This window comes from Wyeomyia smithii, chromosome 3 (genome assembly GCF_029784165.1).
Source record: "Wyeomyia smithii strain HCP4-BCI-WySm-NY-G18 chromosome 3, ASM2978416v1, whole genome shotgun sequence".
In the NCBI taxonomy this organism is placed as follows: Eukaryota; Metazoa; Arthropoda; class Insecta; order Diptera; family Culicidae; genus Wyeomyia; species Wyeomyia smithii.
This window is the reverse complement of record NC_073696.1, coordinates 238,036,929-238,060,649: the sequence shown is the minus strand read 5'-3', so window position 1 is coordinate 238,060,649 and position 23,721 is coordinate 238,036,929. Positions and strand designations below refer to the sequence as shown.

General features: G+C 40.3%; 1 protein-coding gene across 8 annotated transcripts in view; it reads left to right on the top strand.

The window, feature by feature from the left end:
- Positions 1–23,721, top strand: part of LOC129732671 (dipeptidase 1) — a 649,785-nt gene that overhangs the window by 557,617 nt on the left and 68,447 nt on the right. The window contains exon 6 of one of the 8 annotated variants that reach the window (XM_055693746.1): positions 3,351–3,474. The exons of the other annotated variants lie outside the window; for them this stretch is intronic. The gene's annotated coding sequence lies outside the window, so the exon portion shown is untranslated. The remainder of the gene's footprint in view (positions 1–3,350; positions 3,475–23,721) is intronic. 8 annotated transcript variants of the gene reach the window in all.

The window sequence follows — 23,721 nt, the reverse complement described above, 5'->3', positions numbered from 1 at the left end:
GTGGAGGACTGAGAAAATCAGGTTACTATGAAAATACGTACTTTGGTGAATTGAAAATAATTTTTTTTCAAAATCTGTGCATTCTTAAATTAATATATCGCCGTGAATGGATTCAGGAAACCTTATTCTAAAAATGTAGAACTAAAAACTTGATAATCGACAATGTATTCTGAAACTTTATGAAAAATCGTAGTTTTGTGATTTCGTACTGAAACAATCCGGAAACTTCGAAATTCATTTTTATTCACCATATTCTATCTACCTGACATGATTTGCGGTCCAGAAGGATGGTACATACCTTTACCAAAACTAAGAACAACTGTTTCCCCTGAATAATATTACAAGTTTTCCCAAATCGACCGCGGCAGTGTTGACAACGACCATTATCAAAAAAAGTTCCCTCTCGGGTCTTCACGGGTTAGTAAGTTTTTTTGAATTCAATTCTACCCGCCTGTAGCATTTTCAATGATAGAAATTTCAAACACGGGTATAATCGTGTTGTTTATTTTATATATTGTTGTCTTAGTAAAGTATCAAATACTCATCAGTCAGAATAACGTTGAAGACGGTTATTATAAACTTTTTTTAAACGACTCTCATTTTTAGTTACGGTGGCCATTCCACTTGACAATTTTGCCACTTCGTGAGACCCTCTCCACATATTCTGGAGCTTTTGATCTGCTCCCGTCGGGACTGCTTTTACTAAGACCGAATCACCCCACATGGGCTGCCAGTCATATGCTTTGCTATCATACACTCGCTGCTCTACTGATTTTTTGAGGTTGGGCTTTGCATAAAAGTGAAGTTAGGGATGCATGCCATACGCTCTAACAATAATTTGAAAGAGGTGTATCCCGTGAATGAGTTTACTCAAATGTAAACAACGGAAGTAATTCGTCCCACGTGTGCGGTTCACTTACTTTACTTTACTTACTTACTTTTACTTCCACAGCTACAGACCAATTATCGATCCAATGCCTAATCCAGAATACGTCACCATGTCACTCGGTCTTGGGCTGCTATCCTCCAATCTCCCCTAACACCCATTTCGCGGGCTTCCTCGTCGACAGCAAACATCCAACGAGTGCGGGGTCTACCCCGGAGTCGACGACCTCTATTGGGATTCCTGCTAAATATAGCCTTCGCTTGACGCTCATTCGGCATTCTCGCTAAATCCCCAGCCCACTGCAACCTGCCGTGTTTTATGCGCTTAACTATATCCGCTGATTTGTACACCTGGTACATTTCATGGTTCATGCGTCTGCGCCAAACACCATTTTCTAGTTTGTCCCTGAGCTCAAAAACACCAAGAGCTCGCCGATCGGCCTCTTTCAACATCCATGCTTCATGGCCGTAGAGGGCCACGGGAAGAATTAGTGTTTTGTAGAGTGCAAGTTTAGTACGGGTTTGCAGACTACGGGACCTCAGCTGGTTACGCAATCCGTAGAAGGCCCTGTTTGCAGCTGCTATCCGCCTTTTTATCTCACTGCTAACCTCGTTGTTACATGTCACTAGTGTACCCAGGTGAATTAATTCGTCGACTACTTCAAAAGTTTCCCCATCTAACACTACCTCAGCACCAACATCCGTCATCCGCTCTCTACCAGCAACCATGTATTTCGTTTTGGCAGAGTTAATGATGAGCCATATTCTCACAGCTTCCCTCCTGAGAGGTCCGAAAGCCTCTTCCACTGCTCTACGGTTGATAACAATGATACCGATATCGTCCGATATACCTAGAAGCATGTGAGACTTCGTAATGTTAGCACCTTCCAATGCGATGTAGAACAATAAATTGGACAGCCCGTCTCCCTGCTTCAAACCATCTAACGTCACGAAGGAGTCCGGTATCCACCGGCTATCCTGACGCATGATGTAGAGCCTTCAAGGGTGGCACGTATCAGCCTAACTAGTTTTGTTGGGAAACCATGTTCGACCATAATTCGCCATAACTCATTTCTCTTTACTGTATCTGCCTTTAAGTCAATAAACAGATGGTGCGTCTGCAGGTTAAATTCTCGAAATTTATCGAGGATCTGACGCAGGGTAAACATTTAGTCCGTAGTGGAGCATTGGTAATCGCCAACAAAGGTCTTCGACAACGGCCTCAGTCTATAGAACAGAATACGGGAGAGAACTTTGTAAACGGTGTATAGAAGGGTTATGCCCCGATAATTACTACAGTCCAGGCGGTGACCATATGAGACCCTCCAACCAGTCCGAGCGCAATTCTTCATCGGACCACACTCTCAGCATTATCTGGTGTAGAGCACGATACAGCTGTTCGCTCCCGACTTTAAAAAGTTCGACGGGAATGCCGTCCTTACCAGCTGATTTGCATTTCCTAAGCTCTTCCACTGCTTTCTTAACCTTGTCTATAGATGGCGGGTCAACAGCTTTGCCATTGTCCTCAATCACCATCCTGCTCCTTTCGACTACACTGTTTTCTTCACCATTCAACAGCATACTAAAGTGTTCCTTCCAACGCCTGGCCACTTCCGTTCTATCGGTAACCGGGTTACCCTCTCTATCGTTGCACATAACAGGGGCTGACACGTCCCGGTTCCTTATTCCATTTATCTTCTTGTAGAAGCTTCTCGCATCGTGCCTAGAGAAGCAACCTTCCAAATATGTTTGGAAGGTTTTTTTTTTCGAAATAATATTACCTAAAACTTCGCTGAAGACATCATTTTTCTAAAGTGTAAGACTGAAAAGTTCTATTTTGCTGCGCCACTAGCGACAGAGTTCTGAACTAAAACTATTTTCATTCTATGAGCCTTTATAAACACTAAATATCTTCTGAAAATAGTAAGTCAATAAAACCATTTGGAGAGCAAATGAAAAATAAGACACTATTTTGAGCACATTTTTGCCATAAACTTTGTGACAAAATTATCTACATTTTTGCCAAAGTCTTTTCCTAAATTGACTGGAAAGTTGTTATGACTGGAAATACTGCATCGCCACCCGCGGCCGACTTACTCAATATTTAGAGTTCATATGCTAGTAATGGACCCCTTAGAAAATGTACGGCATAATTTAGATGTAAACGGCACCAATTCTCTATATTTTCGAAGCAGTATTTTTATATTTGGTTCAAATATGAAGTCTTTTACCTAATGTGATAGATAAAATGTGTAACAATTATTTGATATAATGTTTAACATTGTTGTTTTACTGCTTAATGGTGAAAAAAGGTGGAAAGTTCCAAGGTCAAGCTTTCCCATACATTTCTCTCGCTATTGGCTTGCTTCCCGAGCACGGATAACAATAACATGGATGGAATTAATTCCCTTGCCAATATATTTTGACTCAACAAAGTGTTTTGGTTTGTTTGTCTTTCTTTTTAGCTGCGTGGCCACGCCCTAATAGCAAGAATCTACGCTGAACTCGATACAAAAGGCTGCGTGTAGGAAATTCAGCTTCAGTCTAGTTTGTCACACAATAGCGAGTGGAGTTTACTAGATGTTAGAGGTACGCGACATTGAGAAACGATAGCTGCATACGAGTCAACTTCCAGGCACTGCGGAGCATGTTACCTTTATTTTGGATATGGCAGCAACAGTTACCATCGTACGCTGCAGGGTATTTTGCTGGCACAGTTACTGGAGGGCACAGCGGAGAGCAAACTTTATTATGCGCGGTCAAGCAAAATATTCAACGCTATGTTGCGATCATCAGCGTTCTGTAGCACGAATTTCATATTGAAGATTATGTAATCGGTTCTTTTTAGAACTATAGATGCTTGAAGATAAGAGCTATGAGAATTTTCGAAACTACTACTAGTGTAAAACTTCCATGTATTCATGCATCGTTAGTTTTACAATAACGACCATCAAATATAAACGGTAGTGTTGCCTATGAACAGTTTATCGCAGCATATAATATATACATTTAGTCCTACGTCACCATTTCATACAACCCCTAGGGCTATATACCTTGTAGTATTATTGAAAGGATTTCGATGGTTTAGCTTTAAGAATAGCCAAAAGAGCTAAAGCAGAAAATAGTTTTGGTGACCAAAATTATTGAATTCATAGACAACGGTTTTGTTTGTTTGAATTCCAAACAGCTTTGGGGCGCGCTGGGCCACGAGGCTGATTCAACGAGCCTGTCGTCGTATGTTGGAATCCCGGCTCGGTTTAGACTGTTAGTGTCAGTAGAATTGTTGCGCTAACCCCGCAATTGTAGTGAACATTAACAGTTGGCCGTGAAGCTTGTGTATACTAAATAGGAGATCGAGTTCCGATAGCTGAATGTAGCACCCAAGGTATCAGCTTAGTTGGAGGGCCCTTCCTCCATTTTCCAGTCCAAGTTTCAAGGCGATACTCATGCAGCCTATATGCCTCTTTTTTTTTCGGAACCTAATTCTGGATCGCTAAAATACATTGTTTCACATCTAATTTCGTGTAATTACTCTCACACTCATTGGTTTTCCCCATTTTGCTCACGAATATTAAATTCAACGCACACGCGAACGACAGATTTTGTTTATAAATGAACAGAAATGAAGGGTTGTCAAATACGCAACATTGTAACCTGAATTATGCCTTTCATGGACCCTCAGTGAATAAGTATTATTTAATTGTTTTCTTCGTTTTCAAGGTTTTCAAAATAAAATTTAGTATTAGTGCTTGGTATTAACATGTTTAAAATCATATTTGTAACACACAATTCGCTTGGAAAACAAAGGAATATGATTTGTAACTGCTGACAAAATGGCTTACAAACCGCTGTGTTATGCTGTGCTCAGGGCTGAAATTCACCTCAGTGCAGACAGAACCACACAAATTTGTACACAACACATTTGCCATCAAACCGTGCGTGCCACTCCCGATATTTAGTTTGTGTTCTCTTCACCCCATTCGCTCTTTCGTATTTCTTTCGCACCGAAAAAATGCAACTGAGTACACTTCAGCTTAATCTGACTTTGGGAACACGAAAGATTATTTTGTAACCAATGGAAAAAAGGCACAGGTAGTTCAGTAATTTCTGAATATAAAAAAATTCTGAAGCCAAATGTCTTAAAAATGCATGAAACATCGAGATCTGGTGTTATCCAAAAACAAAAAATGTAAAAATCGATCGGTTAAAGTTTCACTTTTCGACTGAACGAACTTCTAAATGCGTCGAAGGACAATTTTTTTTTCCATACAAGTCATTACCACCCTAATGAACGGTATCAGTAGTGAATGCATGTAGCGATTGTATATAAATACCGAGACAGAAACATATCTGGACGTGCGTAATATGTCCTTTCCTAAGAAACACGTCCACGCCATTGAGAATCGTGTTTAAATGAATTCTCAAAAATGTAGATGGTCCTTTCTTGGTTCCTTTTCACCGCTATTTTTTTCTACCCGCAACGCAACGCAAACTGCTCAAACTAAAGCTCTTTGTTCTCACGCAATGTGTCACAAAAAGCAACACAAAGTGTTGTTCCGTTCTCCCTCTTTTGAAATATTTCTCACTTGGTGATATCTTTCATGGTCATTTCGTTTTTGCTTTTTCTCTTTGTGCCTGTTTGTTGTCAAAATGTGTAGGTACCGTTCTCGTTGTGCCTTGACGTAAAATTAACACACTGAGCGCAATGAGTGTGCGAATGACAGCCCTGGCTGTGCTGAATGAAAATTAGTTATTTTTCCTATTTTCTTACAGAATTTTGGAAAAATCATGTCATCCTTATCTATAGCATGTTATAGTTTATAGTTATAAATATGATAATGACAATGAACAAATGCAAATATATACCAGAAGGGTCGACTATACGCACAGGGTCCATTATACGCATACGGTCCCTACTTACTTCCTTTGTTGGCTAACGGACCGTTCACCGGTCTAGGGCCGAACGAATTAGAGATGTCCAGCTTCTTCTGTCTTGGGCAGCTGTTCTCCAGTCTCCTCATACACCAGCAGATCGTGCATCTTCTTCCACTGCGCACATCCACCGCGTGCGAGGCCTACCACGGAGTCGACGGCCTCTTACTGATTCTCTACTGAAGACAATTTTGGCGGCTCTCTCGTCAGGCATTCTGGCTATATGTCCAGCCCACTGAAGCCTGCCCCGCTCTATTACCTTCACTATCTCAACATGTTTGTATACCTGGTATAACTCGTGATTCATGCGTCTGCGTCACACTCCATCCTCCAGTGTACCGCCAAGAATCGTTCGCAGAACTTTACGCTCAAAAACTCCGAGCACTCGTCGATCAGCTTCCTTCAGCGTCCATGCTTTATGTCCGTAAAGGGTCACCGGGAGTATCAGCGTCCTATACAGCGCTAGTTTTGCGCGAGTTTGCAAATTACTGGATCTTAGCTGGTGACGCAGTCCGTAGCACACAGCTGCAACTCGTCATTTCACTTCACGGCTCATAAAGAGAAACAAAGCCATGGTACTACATTCCGATTCGGAACTTGACCTTCTGTTTACTATATACAGACTTCGCAGCCAACCGTTAAGTGTACAGGACAATTGCGGGGCTGGCACTACGATCCTACTGACACTAACAGTCTCTCCCGAGTCGAGACTCGAACCTACGACAACTGGCTTTTTAGGCCAGCATCGTACCCCGAGACCAGCTGGGCTTCACGGCTCATATCGTTGTCATATGTCACAAGCGTACCAAGAAAAACGAATTTATCAACCACTTCAAATCGTTCCCCATCTCTTTTCCTGCCAGCTACCATTTACTTCGTTTTGGCAGAGTTAATGACAAGTTCCAATCTCGCTGCTTCCATCCTTAAAGGTACGAAGGCCTCCTCCACTGCCTTACGGTTGATACCGCTGATATCGATGTCGTCCGCAAAACCAAGGAGCATGTGAGATTTCGTAATGATCGTATTATTTCTTAGCACGTTTTATTCTTCGTTCTGTACCTTCAAGGGCGATGTTGAACAGTAAATTAAAGAGCGCATCCCCTTGCTTCAGTCCATCCAACGTTGAGATCTTTGCCGATTGATCCGTTTCGTATTTCTTTTTTCGTTGTTCGTGGTTTAAGAAAGGTTTCGGTATGCTACCTTAGCAGGGCGATGAAGAACCAGTCCGAAGACTGAAAGTCTCTATAATAAAAGAAAAAAGGGTCGCGATACCTACATCCTGCTGATGGGGCTGCCATCTTAGGTGTAACTGGCGGAATACAGCATTCCATAACTCAGCCGCCCGCTCCAGGTCAGACGCTGTTGTACGCCGCCTTTAATATGGGGACACAGCCGCGTACGACCCCTTTCCCATACAATCAGCATACGACCAGTTTCAGTTTTCACCGGGGGTTGGCTACCCGATCTCCGGTTACTCGTATCTCGGTCGGCACTTCGTGGAGGTTGGGATAGAAGTTGCTGGACAGAGGTGAATGACCACATTAGGGTCTCAAGTTACACGTGTCCAACCATTTGCCAACCCTACTAGATACTAAAAAAAATTAAAAAATATACCAAATATCTTTGTCAATGAAACCAATACTTGGAGGGTAAAAGAAAAGTTCACTAATGTGCTTTGTGCTGCTTTTTGTGACACATTGCGTGAGAACAAAGAGCTTCAGTTTGGGCAGTTTGCGTTGCGTTGCGGGTCGAAAAAATAGCAGAGAAAAGGAACCAAGAAAAACCCATATACATTTTGAGAATTGAGAATTTAAACACGATTCTCAATGGCGTGGACGTGTTTCTTAGGACATATTACGTTTCTGTCCCATTATTCATATACAATCGCTACATGCATTCACATGCATTCTGATACCGTTCATTAGAGTGGTAATGACTTGTATGGAAAAAAATTGTCCTTCGTCGCATTTAGACGTTCATTCAGTCGAAAAGTGAAACTTTAACCGATCGATTTTTCCATTTTTTGTTTTTGGATAACACCATCTCGATGTTTCATGCATTTTTAAGACATTTGGCAACAGAATTTTTTGATATTCAGAAATTATTGAACTACCTGTGCCTTTTTTCATTGGTTACAAAATGATGCTTTCGTGTTCCCAAAATCCGATTAATCTGAAGTTTAGTATGGGAACTTTTTTCGAAGACGAAACTATTGACCCCAACATCTAAACGAAATTCGAAATGTCGATTTTTATTGCCACCCTACTGTTAATGTACGAGATAAATTGCGGCTATCTCCGGGAAGAAACCATTTTTAGTTTTGTAACAAAACCCATTGAGCAGCACTGAAAATTAAATCCTAAATGATTTCAGTAGGAGTCAAATAAAGTGCAAAAACCAAAAAAGAGTTGAATACTATAATCCGTCGTTTGTCAAATCAGATAATCATTGCCCTAAGCAGCACACAAAGTAAGACACAATGTGTGGTGTCGCACATTTTGGCAAATGCAAAAAGAGTACACAGTCGCTTTTTTTCGGTGCGAAAAAAAACCAAAGAACGGATGGGGAGAAGAGCACACAAACGAAATATCGGGAGTGGCACGCACGGTTTGATGGCAAACGTGTTGTGTACAAACTTGTGTGTTGCTGTCTGCACTAAGGTGAACAACAGCCCTGACCAGGGTTGCAAATATTAACACTATTGCAGTTCGTCCCCTTTTTGAATTATTTCATTCTACCACCTACGTCGCGCCTTGGCATTTGCGTTAGTCCTCTTCGTAGGTATTAAAGACAGTTATTCGGGTTGTTTCATCAGCAAATTGCTATTTGGTTTGTTCATGGTAACATCACAATTCCGTTGAACAAATCCGCAAGTTACAACGTCTGGTCGCGGTAAGGAATTCAAAGTCTAGATGAAGACAGAAACTAGTTCATCTCACGCTGGGCTTCAATTTCCGGTAAGTCGAATTCTTCGTCTGCTCCGTAATGGTCGCTATTGCCGAATGTCCATGCTGTTTTTCTCTGGAAGAAAAAAGGGAAACAAATTTTCTATTGAAACAGTAAAAATGAATTTTTAACTCTATTTAAAATTTTAAATTTGACATATAAAATCGTATATATTCAGTAATACTACAGACATGGCTATGTGCTTCCCACACACCAGGGATCCAAAACCTAAAGCTGTGTAAGGTGATTTTAATCACGATGCGGTTCGCTGGTTCGTCTCATAATCTGTCAGCTATGGAAGGCTATGATCTAATGAGTATGTATTGCAGCGAAAACCACACAAAAATATATTCAAAATCTCCACCTGTTGCGTTGTGACTTGCCGCAGAGTTTTCTTATTACTGCAGTGATCGAATAAACTAACATCAATCATAAACTATAGACAATGAGGACTGAATTACTGCATGCTAGCTTTTATACGTGACTACTGGAGAGTTATACTTTTCGTTTGCATGCCATTTTGCACTCGAATCAAGTGACAAATAAGCCCAAGATGGTCAAATACCATTTACAATGGGTATTTTGGGAAACAGAATGATGCTCAAAGGCTTGGAATCATCTCCATAAGCCATTTCGAATTCCAAAATGAGATCCGGTTTCTGCGCAAGAGCCTAAACGGTCAAATCCCAGCCAATATGAGTATCTCTAGAACAGGGATGTTTTGCAGAATAGGAAACCGACTCCAGACGGTATTGGAAAATTTGAGATGGCTGATGAAATATTAGAAATGAATCTTGATTTTGGAACTTTTGGTCCCAAGCAATACCAGCAACGTTTATTCATTATTAAATATGAACCAATTCACAACAAATTATTCTTATTCAATTGTTGAGGACCTTTTAACTCGGAGTCATTCGTGTCAACTGAATTTGCATTGTGTTCAATGCACTTGCTCTTGAACAAAAGAAAAGACAACTCACGTTTCCACTGATGGGTTCTACAACATGGACGCTATCGCAGCTGTGCGTCTCTTTTTTTTTCTACGACAGCGTTTCGGTTTTCTTTTAATTTCAAACTGAACTACCTGGACGACCGTGAACGAAATATATCATACAGCCAAAGTCTGAAAAGCGTTACTTAGTTGCACTACAAAGTATGGACATATCCAGCAGAAATGCTATTACAATGTGACAACTTGTAAAACCATTCCTCTTCTAGAAACTTGTGAAAATAATTAGATAAATAAACGAAATTGCATCCGATTCTCTATTATCTTCGGTAGTATCCCATTCAAGTAGAAGATCTCTTCCGCTCCAGATCGAAGAGCCACTTACTCTTATTCCCGTAAAACTAGCTCCTGCGGCCATCTGGTGAAGTGATTGCAAATTGGCACACAGTTTGATGACGCGAAACTTGCTACTTTTAATCAGCTTCGAACATCTGAACACAGCCGGTCCCGAACGGTTTAATTTTCCGAAAACTGACAAGCTGGAAGCAACGAGTGAGATAACAATGCAATCCTGCTCTCTCGCACCTGATTCGATTAGGGAGGCACACGGTCTCTCCTCCCCCTGTTTGAGAATATGCAGTTTTCAGTCCGTTTGTGTCGTTCCATATTTCGGAACGCGACTTGGAAGACACCGACACTGCATTGTCTCCGATTGATTCACCAACTGAGACATGGGTTTTTTGCTTCGACAGCGCCCACACACACACACCTGGTCGTGAAGTGAAACTTCCTCCCGAGCGTTCCGTTGGACGGAGGATGAAAAATCAGCAGCTTGTTCAAGAAGCAAGGGGGAAAGTTTTCAACTTTCCCAGCAAGTATTCCCCGGTAATTGCATCTCGCGAACGCGCTTTCGGTAACTAAATCAATAAAAGACTATTTCTGCCCTCGAATTGTGTCTTCGGCGCTTCCAGCTGGTGATGTAACAGTAGCGCAACGAACGGAAACAGCATCGAGGGGGGATACTCCGAAACGAACGCGAAATAGGAAACTTTCTCCGCTTCACCGACTATATTGCATCGCATCCAGTTGGATGAGCACCGACAAAAGACGCCGGAAGTGTGTCTTCCTCGTTGCTCTTCAGCCAGTCACCCTGGGTACCGTGAAGGCGATGAAGCGAGCCAACCAGTGCGCGACGCCCAACCGGGGGAAGGATCGGGTGCAGGACGTTTGTTCAAAACTTGTTGGACTTCCCCCGTTTGGTCGCTGTTAGCAATGTGGTGGTACTCCAGCAGCACCGTTAGATAAGAAAACGGAAACTTGTTTAAGTGGTGATCGACCGAATGGAACAAGCAATTGGTCTCATTGTTCGTTGTTTTATTTTCTCTCTCTCTCTCTCTCTCGTTTACCCCTTCGGGGACGGGAACTTGTTAAACTTTGTGCCAGCGGTAGAACAATCGGTTACTGAAGTAGTTAGTTAATTGTAATAAAATTTTGAAAGTGTGAATTGAATTGTTGAAAATGGTTAAAATGATAAAGATGATCGGGATCGAGAGTGCATGAAAATGTTAAATATAAAATTTTTTAACGTCTAAAACTAAAACAAGCCATTTTTTATTTTCACTATGCGTCTCGGTTTGATCATATGAATTTCATTATAACTCCTATCCTCAGATGCTGCCTTCAACTTATATCAAAACTTTAAAGATACACCTAACGAGATCTCTCAGCCCAACCCTCTTACATCACCATCGATTGCATAGTTTCTGCACTTTTCCCCGTAACAAAATCCTCCCGAGATGGTGAGACTATAGCATTAGCGCAAGACAATCTTTCAAATTGATCAATTTTATCAGAAGTGGAACCGGGCAAGAACTGCAAAAAGCTTTCATCCTCTTGTTCCCGTGTGCGCCGTTCAAGATGCAGCAGCAGCAGCAGCACAACAGCGGCAAAGCAATCCCATCAATCAATGGCGCTGTGGAGAACTATGCTTAACGACCCAGAGGAAAAAAGCTGTTTTGCATAAATCAATTTGTGCGGTCGAGGTGAGCCGTGTCGCAGCGCTACCTAGCGGAAGCTGGCAGCCAAATTGTGTCGAATCTTTCTACATCCCGGAAAACGTTCGCAGCCGATTGAGCGTGATTTGTCCGGGCGGAAACTGTGCCACCTCGACGCCTGTGGAAATTGAATACGTTTCCCTTTCAACCGTTCGTTCAAGCATCAAACTTGCTCCCCATCTGCATCCGAAAACAAATTCGAAGCTAAACAAATCAATATGCGTTTGCGGTTGATTGGTCCGCAAACGCATATTGATTTGTTTCGTTGTCGAGACAAATTACCCTTTGAAGAAAAAAGCTTGAAAAATACTTTCCGCCGATAGTATCCGCAAGGTTAACCACGCCAATTTTGCGAGTTTTATTTTGGATTGCGAGATTGCGGGATGGCAGCAATGGGAGAGAAAAAAAAATGCGCTGAAAAATTACCGCCATTTCTCGAAGCCAACCTTTATGGCCAAAGCAATCGCTCATCATCCCACGCTGCTCACATTGCTGGCGGCTTTGCTTCTTTGTTCTGCCGACGAAGGGAACGAACAAAAAAATGACCGCTCCGTCGATCAATGCAAATCCATCATCGTCATCGAGCTTGTTGTCCTTCCTGGTGGCTAGTAGGAAGCACTATGCAGCGTTCTAATGGCTTGCCACGATTGGGACGTCTGTGGAACAAAACCCGTACCGGGTGTCCGCCGAAACGTACGAGTGAACCTATTTAAAGTCAATTTTTTATACCAGAAAATAGAAAAGTCGAAGTGCAAAAACCCAGGATAGACGTTGGTGGTAGATATGAACGGTTATTGCTTTTCTGAGACTGACTAGAAAAAAGGCGCCTCAATATTTGATCTGTTATATATGAAGTTTCCACTCAGCTGTAAGTTATGGCACATTTTTACATTTCACACTCGGGTGATGTAATTACAACTAGACCCATTAAAATTGAAACACCCCAGCAAATCATAGAGGAATTTCGGAACAAGCATAAATGCTCCCTCCGGTGAACTGCAAACCAGCTGAAGCTGAACTCTCCATGTGTGGAAGTGGGATCAAACAAGGTCAAATAAGGGTTACTGACTCGGGAAACTCGGCTACACCTAGGGATTACACCGAGAGCAATTGAGGTGCACACTGTAAGCTTAAAGCACTATTCAACGCCTTCAAATTGGGCCACTATGTACCGGGACTTACTCACTCACTGGCTGTCTGTTGTTCCGCCTCGAGCCCTAACATGTTACATGACACCTAAACTCGCTGTCTGGCCCTAGAGGCTTCTGTTGGGAGATGGGCGGATTGAATTTTTGCAAGTCACTATTATATTGATGAAATCTCAAAGTATAGACCGTTTTCCAGTAATCAAAATGGGTTGCAGAGATAATTTTTCAACAACATCGATATTGAGAATTTTAAACGTGGCACAAAAACAAAGACCTTTTTTGTCTCTCTTGCTCTCTCGTTGAAGCATCAATTTAACGGTACAAATTGTTGTCTTCCACCGACAAACAGCTCTACCACCGGATATGGACGGCCAGGTTTTTCATTATGTTTCAACACGAATAGGTCGCACCAGTGTGCTGAAAGATTATTCAGTGCAGGCACAAGTTGTAGGGATGATCGCTGTAACCCAGGGCGTTTTTGAGTTAGTGTTTCAGGCAGGTTTTGTCAGAAACTATTTATGGCTCTTGATAGTTTAAATTTTTCCTATGTTCAGTTTATTAGTCATCTCTACATTTATACATATTTAACCCATTCCCCGCGGGGATCACCTGACATATAAACTTTGATAACATTTTAACAACTATACTTGAAATTTCTAACGATGAAAATATTCTAAGCAGTTAGAGAACAGAGTGATCATTAACATTTAATATAGTTTGTGCCAATTATGCATGCGGTTGCTGAGTACCTAATAAGAGTTTGAATGCCATTTTCGATGCAAAAACTGATTTCTCTCTGCGGGGATAGGGTTAATCGATTAAAATGAACAAAATTGTACAAATTTTTATTTATTTCGATTACCTATTCCAATTTTTTTCCTAGTAAACAGATATTATAGAAAGTGCAGATTAAACAGACATCATAATATTTTTTTTTGCTTTAACTAAATCCATTGTTTTTTTTTTCGGCTACCGCATTCAACTGATTTTATTAGATTTACTAATTAATATAAAATTTTTAATCTCACTGATGGTTCCATTATTTATGCATTTAAGTTCTTGTTATTTGTCAATAGATGGCACCAGCGGTATGTGATGAACCAGGCTGAGACACATGGTAAACAAACCACTTCGACAAGTTATTGATTTCATTAGGGCTTCATCGTTTGATTTTTGTGCCAAATAATCTTTATTTGCACGAAGTATTACTCTTCCCATTTCATTCGAAAAAAAAACGGAGGCTTGAGCGCATCGAGAGTTAGAAAAAGTTAGCCAAAAAAGTCAAGAGGTACTATGCGTAAAACTTTGCTTGGAATTTTAGGAATTGCTCAATGACGATCCATGACAAACGCAGGAACAGCTTGCTCCGATATGAGGAGTTACCCGCCAACAAAAGGGAAAAATTAAAAAAAACAAGGTCTCCTTATGATTCAACGCCAAGGGACGTTAAACGTAGTTTGCTCTGACGGTGAAAAATCGCATCATGGACTTCAATTTATGGGATTAGGCCTGATACTCGGCTGACCACACTACGAGCAGAGACATGAAAAAGTGATTCTATTGCACGACAATGCTCGGCCTTATACTACTAAAGTCGTTAAAAGCCGATGATTTAATCAATTTGACTGGTTTCTTAGATTTTTGACGTAGGACTACGTCTTTCCGTAGGGGTCCGTTTTGAGATTTCTCGCGCTTCTTGAGAAACTTTAAATATGTAACATTTCAAAAGTAAAGCAAATCCTTGGTGCTACATTCCGATTCGGAACTCGGCCTTCTGATTATTATACGCAGACTTCGCAGCCAACTGTCAAGTGTACAGGACAATTGCGGGGCTAGCGCTACGATCCTACTGACACTAACAGTCTCTCCCGAGCCGAGACTCGAACCTACGACGACTGGCTTGTTAGGTCAGCATCGTACCTCGAGACCAGCTGGAAGGTTTTCTTTCAGTCATGTAGAGCGATGTAAAAATCGACACATATGTTCATGGTCAATACATCATTCGTTTTCTGTATTTTACAAGATTTGTTATTAACACCATAAGTACGAAATAATCTGTTATAATAGTTATCATTAAAAAACACCTCGTATCTTCATCGCTACCACGTGATTAGTCGTTCCCGTGGTTGAGAGGGTCTCATTTAGTAGTAGTAGTAGTAGTAGTAGTAGTAGTAGTAGTAGTAGTAGTAGTAGTAGTAGTAGTAGTAGTAGTAGTAGTAGCAGTAGTAGTAGTAGTAGTAGTAGTAGTAGTAGTAGTAGTAGTAGTAGTAGTAGTAGTAGTAGTAGTAGTAGTGGTAGTAGTAGTATTTTTTAATTCTGCTGATTTTATTGATTTTATTGGTTTTACTAATTTTACTGATTGGCTGATATTATTATTTTAAATTATTTTGTTATTTATTATTTTACGTGATGGAGTTTTTGGAAGAGCAAATCCGGATTCTCGATGAGGTTGCGGTCGACCAGTTTCCCGAAAGCCAGCGTTCTTCACCAACCTCTATGTCCCCTCTGCTTTAGAAGCCAGCATCAAAATTGTGTCTTTCAGCGGTCCCCATTATTTTAGTAACTGCTCAGAGTTCGTGGAGATGGCTTTGGATAAGCGGTTCCAGGTCAGCAACTCGAAAAAACTGTGTAGCAACTAACTCCGACCTGATCACTACAGCCGAGACTATAATTCCAAATACCGTTGCCGTACATATTGCAAGAAGCAGCACACTCTACTCCATTTTAGGCCATCTGGTGCTCAGCTCTCTGACCAATTTCAAGTAGGTGGTCCTGCTTGCTCTTCGACTACGACAGCTATAATACAAAGTCCACGGCAGTCGCATCAAAGTTCGGTGGCCACAATCTACTCGGCTAATATTCCAGAAAATTCGAGAGAAGTGCATTTATTTCTATCAACGGTTCTAATATCGGTGCAGGATTACAATAGGCGGTTGCACACGGAGAGAGCACTACTTGACAGCGGATCGCAGGCAAATCTCATCTCCGAGAGGCTCTGCCAGCTGTTAAAGCTACCAAGAAAGGAACCAAGTGCGCCAATTTCTGGTGCGGGTAGTCCGCGGGTGATTCGGTATTTGCCACGATCGTCTCTCGAATATCGGATTATTCGGTACCGATGGACTTCCTGGTCATCAAGAAGGTCACGGAGAACCAACTCTCAAAAACAATTCCAATCGGTAATTGGAATCTTCCATCTGACATGGCGTTAGCGGATCCTGGTTTTCACAAGCGAACATCGATCGATCTTCTCCTGGGTTTGGAGTACTCCTACGAGTTCTTGCTCTTGAAGAGTGGTCGAGTGCGCATCGACGAATGGATTTCGAGCAGATGATCGGCGAATCGAAAGATATGGCCTTGCGGAGACTACTTCAGCTCGAACGGCGATTCGGGAAGCACCCGGATCTTCGAAAGGGTTACAACGAAACAATACAAGTTCACATGGATTAAAAATACATGGCAATCGTTCCGGAGGAGGACCTGGAGCACGATAAACGGACTGCCTGCTAGACAACGAAGATTCGGCCAGTATTCGACGGTTCAGCCAAGACTACATCAAATCGTTCACTCAATGATGCCCTTATGATAGGTCCGATTATCCAGGCCCCCTCTTCGATCTGCCACTTCGTTTCCACAAGCATTTGGTGGCTCTCGTTACCTGCAGGAGATGGTACACCCGGATGACACTCCTTTGCTTCGGATCCTGGGGAGGTTCTCGCCATCGGAAACAATTTCAACATACGAGAAGTCCAGGGTCACTTTCGGGTTAGCTGGTTAGTTACACGATGTTCAGCAACTGACTTTCTAGCAAACTCCGAAGAAGAGGCTATCTTGCTACTGCTGCAATTGGTACAGCTGTTGTCAAAGGGTAGTTTAAAATTGCACAAATGGGTATCGAACTCGAAAACAGTATTAGCAGGATAAGCTGACAATGAATTGGGAACATCGTCAACTCTGAGTTTCGACCAGGAGCGCGTAAAAACGTTAGAAATTAGCTGCAACCAGGGCCAGGTCTGCTGAGCATCGACGTATCCGGTATCACTGTAAGCGTACAGTGGCCTAGTCGCAAGGTGTACTCCGTCATCGCTCTATTATTGGATCATACCGGTCTCAATGCTCCTGTTATAGATTGGGTTAAGATCCGGAGCACGGTCAACCGCATTCACTGTTGGACTGAAAGAGCCACTGCGACCATCATTTTGATTATCTTTTGTGGCACACAGATTACGAGGTGGAATAGGGTTGGTTGGTAGTAATACTGTGCCCCCTTTTGGTATCGCAGATGAGCGGACGTTTTAACTGCAAGGTTGCGACAGTCATCACATCCGACAATTCCGAGGTTCTTTAGGTGATAAAGAGCAGGACAGTGTCTGGTAATAACTCCCGTGTAGAGACGTAGTTCACCACGCTTGAGACTGAGAAGCTTCTTGTTTATAGCAGGGTTTGGAGAGACAAACGGTTTAGCTTGTCTGCAACCCTGTGTATTGCTCTATCGGTTAGCTATTGCTAGCGTTCCCCATGACTTAAGTTCGAGCTTGACGGCGGATTTGCAGGTGCCCAGAAATGGCTCAGGTCCAATGAATTGCTGTACCGATCCTTGTTTTGCTTCTTCTTATATTACCGAAACTATTTTCACCGATTTCTCTATTCTCATTGATATCCGTTATTTTACCTAATTGCTGGTATTACCAAGCACTGGTTCTACTGATTTTACGTATCCTGTTGATGTTACTGATTTATCCAATTTGCTAATTCGACAGATTTCACAAATCTCAATGATTCTACTGATTTTATAGATTGTTTTATTTCATTACACCAAAGACTTTGTTGTTCTGAACCTTTGCCAGGGACTTGTGATACATAAGTTCCTGAACGTGCGGGAAATAATAATGTTCCACGAATGAATTCATTAACTAAATCAAACTTAATCCTTACTTACTGAAAAAATTGAGAGAGAATTTTTTTTCCAGTTTTTACTCTCTGTCCTTTGCTAGCTCTACCGCTTTGTATTACTATGCAAATAAAAAATTAACGCACTCTTTATTTGTGGCGTACCTAATCGCTGCCATGTGGTCATCGTAGTTTCTCTCGGGAAACGAGGTGTCCAACATCGGAAATAATTTTGGTGATAGAACGTGGAATAATGTACTTTTCCAATGGGAACAAGATGTTTAGCCTCAGCACCTTATTCTTGTGAAGAGATGTGAAAGAAATTACAGTAAGGTCTTATTTTAAGTGATTTTTTATACGGGTTGCTTTTCTTTATTACTCAGAAACGGTACGAGATATTGAGCTTATTTCAAACACACTTTTCGTTTTGAAACAAAGATAGTTACATATCTGTTTTCGAAAAAAAAAAAAATATTTTGGTGTAAATACTGAAGGTTTAAAAAATAGCATTTTGACCTCTTGATTCAAACGGGGTTCAAACATCTTAGAACGATTTTGTTTGTTATATTTTCATCTCAAAAAATAGTAGGAGGGTGGTAACCAAGACACGACCGCATAATTGACGTAGGACTACAATAATTTTATAATTTTATTTTGAAGCTATGTTTGATTTGAGCTCGTTTTACTTTTGTAGTTTGCTTGATTTATTTTAACCAATTTAAGCTCAACATCTTCCAAAAGGAAGGTGTTTTGGTTCCGGTGGTAATATCAAGTATCTAGGTCGTCAGCCCAAATTCATCAAGCGACACCTCAAACGACTTGGAACTAAAACTAGTTCATTGGTGGCCATTTCTACTGTTAAGGTCGTCTTTGACCATTTAAAAAGTCAAAAAAGTCATGAAAAAAACCGTTCATTATTGGCACGGTTCGATTTTGGCAACAGAAAAAATTCTGAGGTGTTGCCAAAATCGAACGGGGTCTGTATTTTGATTATTTCTTTGCAGCACTCTATCTTAGAAGAAAAACTATTCTCTTTAACATTCACAATGGTCCAGAAACCAAATTTAGGAGAAAATTTGGGTCTAGAGCTCTATAGCAATGTTTTAGAAAAAAACTTTATTTTACAAAGTTACTTAAAATTATTGGAGCTATAAAATTGTAAAACAAGGTTTTCGATCTACAAAAATAAAAAAGTTAGATACTTGATTTTCCCCTAAATTTAGTTTTTGGACCATTGATTAATACCTTTCATTCTAATACAGCGAATTTTCTTTAATGCGCGAAAAGGCAACCTTCTATAAAATATTTAATTGAGTACGATTTAGTAGAAATTAAACTTCCTTCTATATCTATTTGTCTTGTTGAAGTTGGCTCACTCACCGATCACAAAGCGGCAAAGATGTCACATAAATTTTTTTCCTGTAATTACAAGCTCGTGGAAAAAATATCGATAACGAATTACAGTTTTAGTAGAAAATGTATATTCACAGAAAATTTGAAATTGACATAGAATTTTATGAACATGTTAACATTCAATTCAGGTCAATTTAAACATTTTATCAGTATACAGAATCAATCAGAAAAAAATTTGATCAGTTTCAAGATACCAAAGAACAACGAAGATACCATATTTGAAAGTTATATGTCCGTTATCTTCGAAAATAAACTGGGCTAGAGTGATGCACAACATTAGCCTTAGCAACTAATGTTTGCATAGCGTTGTTCAATTACAAGTAAGGTTATGGAAAGTAATATTTTCTTGCAAATGCTAATTCAAAAAAATTTCAATTGAAAAATACAAACACTAACGTCGGAACTCTTATATCAAGATGAAATGAATTTGGTTTTTCTCTAAACCGCTACCGCGTGATGCAACTAGTATTGTCATATTGGACTAAATTCATTTAGCTAGTAAAATATAATCATCAGTACAGCTCGTTTAACTACATATTCAAAGATCTGTACGGAGCATTTTGGTTTTCTTCTGTCTTTTAAATACCTTATATTTAGTTATTTAAATAAATCTAAAAAAAGGCGTGTAGAGTTCAAAAATAAACAACGCATTTTGTTGTCCCCGGCGGCGCAGCCTATTTTGCGACATCCGAAAAATCATATTGAATTCTGATATTTGCTGCTATACGAAACAAGAAGAAGAAGAAGACAATTCAAACGGCAATTCGATTGTGTTCCACGCCCCACTGTGCGTCAACAGTGGCAATGTAGTTTTCACTTGGCTTGACTGCACAAAAATGAATATCAAGTTTTCCTGTACTGATAGACGACGAGTAACCAGCGCTCTGTTCATACATTACTTGGTGCAGTACTGTTGCCTGTGCCATCATATTCTCCTTCAAGACATCAGTTTTATTAACATTAACATATTTGTTAACAGCAGAACGTAAAACTGTCTGGTAGCGGAGGTGGTTACGAACTTTCCGAAAAAGCTTTACCTTCAAGACATCAATTTAGTCTAGGCTGATGGAAGCTAACATTAGTTGACCTATTGGGACGGGGAGATTCTGTCAAATTTTTTTCGCCACTGCTATACAGGATATCACTGCAGGCAGTTGGTGTCTACTCATGAAGTCTGTGCTAGGCGTGCTCGCATATTATTGGTACATTGTGGGTGAACATTCGACCTTGAAACTTTTTTTCAATTTTCACTGTTTAACATTGAAGTGATAATAAAAATTGAAGAATCACAAAATTGTCCATCATTTTATCAATCCAACGACATATCGATTATTATGGTCCATCATGTGGTTACATCAGTATAACCGTTTAAAATCTTTCATTCCGTCGTTACATCTTGGTTTTAGTTTTCGCGGAATGTATCTCGGTATAGTGCGGTTAGACGTAGTCCTACGTCAAAAAAAATCTTTTTTACGCGGTCCCGTACGAATTTGGAACGTATTTCCCTCTCAAAAAAGATCTTAGTGTACTATTTCAACTTATGCAATAAAAGGTTGCATCGAATGTCTGACTGTCTGTGGAAATGGAATATAGCGACTATACTTGACTCTAGGAACGATGCCTGTGCATCTCCCCCCGCTAACGAGGTGTAAGTTATCCGAAAGAAACTTCTTACGGTGGTCTGCTGATGGCCTGCAGACGCGTACCAATGTTATATTACTGTATGCATAAATATCATTTTATTTTTCGAAAAAAAAATTGTTTGGATATCTTCTTTTGTTTTAAATTATATTCCTCTTCTTTACAATTATATTTAATGTTATAGTACCTATCACCGATTCTTCTGATAATATTGATTTTATAAATTTCTAAAGTTTTTTGGATTCTAACATTTTTACTAATTTTACAGTTTCACCGATTTTATGTTATTAGCAGTTTTAGATTAAACTGATAAAAAATAGTGGTTTCAGTAGAATCACTAAATCGAGTAGAATTAACATTCACAGTGAAGCTCCACTGATAAGTGAGATCAGAGAATCTCTTATATTTCTAAACGATTTAACAAATTTTACTGTTTGTACCCTTTTTGCCAACAAAAAACAAATCTGTAAATTTGGTGAGTGTTTTCTTATTTTCCTTTTATTTGATTGTAAGTTTTTGGTACATTTTTCTTTATTTGCTAATTTTGCAGATTACACTTTTTCACCTGATTCAATTGGTTGTGTTATATTATAGATTATTATGGATCTTACAATCTCTACAAACTTAAAATATTTTATGAATTTTACATTTTTCTCTGTTCATATAGATTTAATAGTTACTGGTGTTACTGATACTGCAGATGTCGTGTAGCAGCCTCTTTGATAAATAATGAGTAGAAAACAACAAAACTGCTGTAGAATTTTCAAAGCCAAGAAATAAAAAGCTTAACCCTCTAGTGCCCAAGTTATTTTTCAGACGGACCTCGGTGAAATCACTATAAATCTTTATTAACATTTTTTAACTATTTCTTGAAACCTTTTTGAGGTTAAACTGGAGCTTGTCTAAAGGCGGCACTGGTCACTAGAGGGTTGAGAATCATCTGTGTTCCTCTAAGTTACGTTTCAGTAGAATTTGTTTGATAAAATCAACATGGCAAAAGGCTTCAACTCTGGTCGTTATTTGCTTCCCAAGTATGGGACTTATGTATAACAATCTAAAAGATCTAAAAGATTGACTTAGCCTTTGCAATTGAACTTCCGTAAATCCCCAAACTGGCGTTTCTCAAAAGGAAATGAAAAATTTTCTGTTGGTTTTTTAAATAAAAACTTTGAAAAAAAATGTACCCGAAATCACGGAACATCAAAATTCTAGGAAACGAAGTTAGCTTTTCATTTTCCCTGGTACTGATTCCTAACTTGTTTACTGCCGTTCCAAGCATAACTGTCCCAGCATACATAAGGTTTGTGTAGAACATGGGACAACTATGCTTGGAACGGCAGTTTAACACAACTGTATCCTGCCGAAGGGTCCACACTATTTGTTTTCAGCAGCCCAAGATATTTTCCACTCTACAAACCCCAATAAGTTCGAGACAACAAAAGTGAGTAAAAAACTGAGTAAGAGAAACAAACAAACACATTTGATTCAGTAAACCAGCAGCGTCGAAAGAACCGTTTGCTTACAAACTTGCGTACTTGTGCCTCGGAGCAAATTCACAATTTTTCAAAACTTCCATAAACTTCTACTCGATTTTTTCGCATCCCTACCCGCTGGAGCCGCTCGAAGGTGCTAACCGAGCCAACAACCCAGCCGTCTAAAGTGCTGCAACACATCTTTCACCATCCATTTCCCGCATCCAGGCCAACTGATGTTGAAGGGAAATGTCCTGAAGCCAAACAATTTTCATAGAAGATCTCTTTTTTTGTTCCTTATTGCACATAAAATCCTTTCCACTGAGCCAGGCTCTACCCAGTCAAGAATCCGTGCAAGGCGCAGTTTTTTATTGGGAAAATATGTTCCCACTTCTGGTTGTTGGACTGAGCCCAGCCTCGGGTTATATCCTCCTCCGTTCGAGAGAGCATTTCCGTCGGTTTTATTACACACTGGCTATAGTCGGTTGACTTGCCGTCTCTAACCGCATCCACGGGGTTTAAAGCAGAGCCTCCACAAAAACTGTCGGTAGCGTACAAAAACAAGCGAAGATTCCCCTTTTTCAAAGCAGTAAATTGTTTATGAAATTGAAAATGAAAGCTTTCCAGCTGCCACCAACTTAAGTTTGACGTGCATACACAATACACATTCACGCACCAAAAAAGTTGCTTCCTCACTGGAATCCAACAGTTTTTCCGGCTGCTCCGACGGTCTGAGAAGGGTCCAAGATTATGAAAATTGAAAATTTACATACCAAATGGAAGGAAGCCTAAAGAAAGTGATTTTATTAGCTAAACATATTGGAGAAGACACGGTTTGCTGACTTGAAGATGGCAGGAAAATTAATTTACGACTAATTTAGGGTTGTTTCAAACATCCCACACAGAGGTTCAGTTGCTTTGTAGCAATATGTGATAGCGACAGGCTTCAATTTTCCCAGGCCTAAAACCTCCAACCAATTATCGTACCTGTCTAGAAGTTGTCACTGTAAGGAAAAACTAATTACTAGATTTCTTTCTCTTCTTCAACGTGTATTTTTTGGCCATAAAAGTTATTCGATCCAGCTAATCGCTACATATTTCTCTTTGGTAACCAGTTTAAACCGGAATGCAATTCAAAAGCTCGTGCTATTTTTTATTATTATACTAAACATACAATCAGGTATGATAAACTCCCAATTGGCAACGGAGTGAAATTTTCGTCCACTCCAGCTATGCACGGGCTTTGAGGAAAAAAGCTGTTTTTCGCCGCTAGCAACAGCAGATTGCATATTCATAGTGCTCAAAATTGATATTTTTATCACCCATCTCTATCAAAACTCCATTTGTTGAAGTGATTCCATTTCCTGGGCCAGAGCCCGAGCGCTTCTACTGTC